The following is a 6,000-nucleotide window of genomic DNA, read 5'->3' as shown; positions in this document are numbered from 1 at the left end:
CACTTTTCAAACAGTGTTAACCGGTTAACGCCCTGGGTTAACCGGTTAATGCAAAACAGAACACGCTTCCTGGCACATTTTAACAGTGTTAACCGGTTAACACCCTGGGTTAACCGGTTAACGCAGAACAGAAATTAATTTTTCTAAATCATAACAGTGTTAACCGGTTAACACCCTGGGTTAACCGGTTAACGCAAGACAAAAAGTTGTTCCTGCGCTAACACGAACAGAATGCAGAATTACCCGCATTTTCCGCCGTTGGAGGACTTCCGGACCTCCGATTTCGATTCCGTAAACGGCTATACGTCCAGAAAATCACGACTCATCCAAATACAGATTCATTCACGGTTTTTAACGTAACTTATTCATCACAATTTACAACATTCATCATCCAAATTAGGGTCAAATCAATGGCTTATTACTACCCATTACATGTTAACCCATAATACCCATTAAACGACGATAAACCCCCCTTACCTGAGTTAATCCGCCAATATCTTTAACTTCAAGCTTTTCCCTTCTTCAACCCTTGTTCTCTTGATCTTCCTCTTTGCCCTTCTCTCACTTTCTGTCGCTTCTCTGGTTTTCACGTGAAAAACCCTTTTTACCAAATGGAACTCTTTATATATATTCCAACTTTATTATTCCAATAATAATCCAAATAATATTCCAATTATTTAATTAAATTAATAAATATACTATTAACTTAAATTAAATAATTATCATATTTTATCGGGGTATTACAACTCTCCCCCACTAAAAGAGTTTTCGTCCTCAAAAACATACCTCAAGCGAATAACTCTGGATAAGACTCCTTCATCTGACTCTCAAGTTCCCAAGTCACATTGCCACCTGCTGGTCCTCCCCAAGCTACCTTTACCAAAGTAATCTCTTTACCCCGCAACTGCTTCAACCCTCGATCCTCGATCCTCATAGGTGATGTTTCAACAGTCAGGTTATCTCTCACCTGTACATCATCTACTTGGACCACATGCGATGGATCAGGAATGTACCTCCTCAACTGAGACACATGAAAAACCTCATGCAAATTCGCAAGTGACGGCGGTAAAGCGATACGATAGGCTACCTCCCCTATCCTCTCCAAAATCTGATAAGGACCAATAAATCGAGGTGTCAACTTCTTCGACTTCAAAGCTCGACAAACCCCAGTTATCGAAGTAACCCGAAGAAACACATGATCTCCCTCTTGGAACTCAAGTGACTTCCTCCTCTTGTCGTGATAACTCTTCGGACGACTCTGAGCAATCCTCATCTTCTCCTGAATCATCTTAATCTTTTCCGTAGTTTGTTGAACAATCTCCGGTCCAACCACAACACTCTCACCGGACTCATACCAACATAAAGGTGTCGGACATCTCCTACCATATAAAGCTTCAAACGGTGCCATACCAATGCTCGAATGAAAACTATTGTTGTAGGTAAACTCAATCAAAGGTAAATAACAATCCCAAGCACCTCCCTTTTCCAAAACACAAGCCCTCAAAAGGTCCTCCAGTGACTGAATCGTCCTCTCAGTCTGACCATCAGTCTGCGGATGATATGCAGAACTCAATCTCAGCTTAGTTCCCAAAGCCCTCTGCAAACCTTCCCAGAACTTCGATGTAAATCTAGGATCTCTGTCCGAAACAATACTCGACGGAATACCATGCAAACTTACAATTTTCTCAATATACAACTCATCTAATCTCTCTAACGGATAATCCATTCTGATCGGAATGAAATGAGCCGATTTTGTCAATCTGTCAACAATCACCCAAATAGCTTCAAAATTCTTAATTGTCCTCGGTAAACCAGAAACAAAATCCATACTGATACTATCCCACTTCCACTCTGGAATAGCCAACGGTTGCATTAGCCCAGACGGCTTCTGATGCTCAATCTTTGACTTCTGACAAGTCAAACAAGAATAAACAAAACTCGCAATTTCTCTTTTCATTCCCGGCCACCAAAATAACTTTTTCAAATCATGATACATCTTCGTAGCCCCGGGATGAATACTCAGGCCACTACGATGTCCTTCCTCAAGAATACTCTTCTTAAGTTCGGTAACATCCGAAATACACACCCGATTACCAAATTTCAAAACACCATTCTCATCAACTCTGAATTCACCACCTTGACCTTGATTCACTAGAGTCAACTTATCAACGAAAAGCACATCGGATTTCTGACCCTCTCTAATCTCATCCAGAATACCACTCGTTAACTTCAACATTCCCAATTTAATACCATTGTGAGTACTCTCACACACCAAACTCAAGTCTCTAAACTGCTCAATTAAATCCAATTCCTTAACCATTAACATAGACATATGCAATGATTTCCGACTCAATGCATCAGCCACTACGTTTGCTTTACCCGGATGATAATTCAAACCAAAGTCATAATCTTTCAGAAACTCTAACCATCTCCTCTGTCTCATATTCAGCTCTTTCTGATCAAACAAATACTTTAAACTTTTATGGTCACTGAAAACCTCAAATCTTGACCCGTACAAGTAATGCCTCCATAACTTCAGAACAAATACCACAGCTGCCAACTCTAAATCGTGTGTCGGATAGTTCCTCTCATGAACCTTCAGTTGTCTCGAAGCATAAGCTACAACCTGCTTATTCTGCATCAAAATACCACCCAAACCCAACAATGAAGCATCACAGTAAACCTCAAATGGTTCCGATGGACTTGGTAATATCAGAATAAGAGCAGTAGTTAACCTTCTCTTTAACTCTTGGAAACCTTCTTCATATTTTGAGTCCCAAACAAACGCTTGCCCCTTTCTAGTCAACATCGTCAACGGTAACGCCAACTTAGAAAATCCCTCAATGAATTTCCTATAATAACCTGCCAGTCCAAGAAAACTCCTTATCTCGGAAACTGACTTCGGAGCTTCCCACTTAGATACCGCTTCTATCTTAGAAGGATCAACAGCAACACCACCTCTTGAAACCACATGACCAAGAAAACTAACCTCTTCTAACCAAAATTCACACTTGGAAAGTTTAGCAAATAACTTCTTTTCTCGTAGAACTCCTAAAACCACTCTCAAATGTTCAGCATGCTCTTCTTCAGATTTTGAATACACCAAAATATCGTCAATAAACACCACAACAAACTTGTCTAGGTACGGATGGAAAATCCTATTCATATACTCCATAAATACCCCAGGCGCATTAGTCACACCAAAAGGCATTACAGAATACTCATAATGTCCATACCTTGTTCTGAAAGCAGTCTTCTGAATATCCTCAGTTTTCACACGTATCTGATGATACCCCGATCTCAAATCTATTTTGCTGAACACACTCGCACCAACCAACTGATCCATCAAATCATCAATCCTCGGCAAAGGATACCGATTCTTGATCGTCACTTTATTCAGTTGTCTGTAGTCCACACACAACCTCATAGTACCTTCTTTCTTCTTAACCAATAACACTGGTGCGCCCCACGGTGACACACTCGGACGAATAAATTTCTTATCCAACAGATCTTCCAGCTGACTCTTCAGTTCGGTTAACTCAACAGCAGACATACGGTACGGAGCCATCGATATGGCCTAGTACCAGGTACCAAATCAATCGAGAACTCATCTTCACGCTCTGGCGGTAATTCATTCACTTCTTCAGGAAACACATCAGGAAAATCGCACACCACGACTAGATCGCAAATCGCCAGTTTATCTTTAGCCTCCAAAGTCGCTAACAGCATAAACAACTCTGCCCCATCTGCTACTGCCTCATTCACCTGCCTTGCTGATAGAAACAAACTCTTTCCTTCCTCAATCTCAGGAAAGATCACAGTCTTATCAAAACAGTTGATAGAAACTCGGTTAAACACCAACCAGTTCATACCCAGGATAACATCAATCTGCACTAGTGGAAGACACACGAGGTCTATCCCAAAGTCTCTACCAAAAATACTCAAAGGACAATTTAAACAAACTGAAGTAGTAGTCACTGAACCCTTCGCAGGAGTATCAATCACCATACTCCCATGCATCTCAGATATCTCTAATTTAAGTTTCACAGCACAATCCAAAGATATAAAGGAATGAGTCGCACCTGTGTCAATAATAGCTACAAGAGGAAAGCCATTAACATAACACGTACCTCGGATCAAACGATCATCTGCAGAAGTCTCAGAACCCTATAAAGCAAAGACCTTGCCTCCCGACTGGTTCTCTTTCTTAGGCTTAGGACACTGTGGACTGATATGACCCACCTCTCCACAGTTGAAACAAGTCATAGTCTTCAACCGGCACTCTGCAGCCAAGTGACCACCTTTGCCACACTTGAAACACTTCTTCTCAGTACTGGTACACTCATGGATACGATGTCCAGCCTGACCACATCTGTAACACTTAGCAGGGGCACTGGAGTCTCCCCCACTAGGTCTCCTCATCCCACTCTGTCTCTGGAAACCTTTGCCAGCTGCATACGGTTTCCCACGATCATTCTGATTCTTGCCCTTCCTATCAACCCTCTGCTGATAGCTCTTCGCTCTGGCCTTGGTATCCTGTTCAAAAATCCTGCAACAGTCCACCAAGTCAGAAAACACTCTAATCCGCTGATACCCAATAGCCTGCTTGATCTCGGGACGTAACCCGTTTTCAAACTTCACACATTTTGAAAATTCCTCAGTAGCCTCATCATAGGGAGTGTAATACTTCGACAGCTCTGTGAACTTAGCAGCATACTCAGTAACAGACCGGTTGCCCTGCTTCAATTCTAAGAACTCTATCTCTTTCTTTCCTCTGACATCCTCTGGAAAGTACTTCCTCAGGAATCTCTCTCTGAACACCGCCCAAGTGATCTCAGCATTCCCAGCAGCTTCCAACTCAGTGCAGACAGCAACCCACCAATCATCTGCTTCCTCTGACAGCATATGCGTACCGAACCTGACCTTCTGGTTATCAGCACACTCAGTCACTCGGAAGATCCTCTCGATCTCCTTCAACCACTTCTGAGCACCATCTGGATCGTATGCTCCCTTGAACATTGGAGGATTGTTCTTCTGGAATTCACTCAGTTGACGAGCAGCTCCCAATCCCACAACATTCAGATTCCCTCCAAGTACTCCAGCTAGCATACCCAGAGCCTCAGCAATCGCAGCATCGTCTCTACCTCTTCCAGCCATCTCTATTCTGAGAACCCAACAAGCTAAAACAATAAGTACTGATAGGGTTACACAACACCTATCACATACAGGGAAACAGAATAATTAAGACTCGACTCGACCGACTATGCTCTGATACCACTAATGTAACACCCTTCTAAAATACCCCAATAATTAATTAAAATAACAAAATATAAATCAGAGTAGATATGCAATTTAAGGGTGTCACACTTGACACTTCACACCATTCACCATAATAACTTGTCATGCTCATTTATTAATCAAAATAAAACATTGCACAATTCGCAGCGGATAGAGATCTAATCAATCATGCAAACCATGTAACACATTACATGTAAAGTTGTTCAACAACCAAAATGAAAACAAAGTAAAACATCCCGTCCCGATGTTACATCTACCAGAGCATGACCCACTAAGGAACTACACTAGACTCCAAGCACTAGCTTCTACTCAATCACTGCTCGTTACCTGAAAAATAGTTGTAAGGGTGAGTTCCTCAATCGATATAATAAGCATTATAAAATATAATGTAATGTTAAGTAAATTAACACATTCATCACCCTAATCATATCACACATTCAGCAACGGCAACATCAACTCATACTCATACTCAACACAAACACAAAACACACGTATAATATTGGAATACATCCATTCATATTATACGCCATACATACATTATGTAATGAGACTCCATGCATGCGGTACCGACTATTCGTGAACACATAGTTCAACCTCACCGATCAAATCCAGATACGGCTACCAAGCTCACTAGTCCCACTCATTTGAGACCTAGTGACTCACTCACTAATTCCTCACCATGGGAATTAGCTACCACCCTGA

This window comes from Lathyrus oleraceus, chromosome 1 (genome assembly GCF_024323335.1).
Source record: "Lathyrus oleraceus cultivar Zhongwan6 chromosome 1, CAAS_Psat_ZW6_1.0, whole genome shotgun sequence".
NCBI lineage: Eukaryota > Viridiplantae > Streptophyta > Magnoliopsida > Fabales > Fabaceae > Lathyrus > Lathyrus oleraceus.
The sequence above is the reverse complement of the archived record's forward strand: the minus strand, read 5'-3'. Positions refer to the sequence as shown.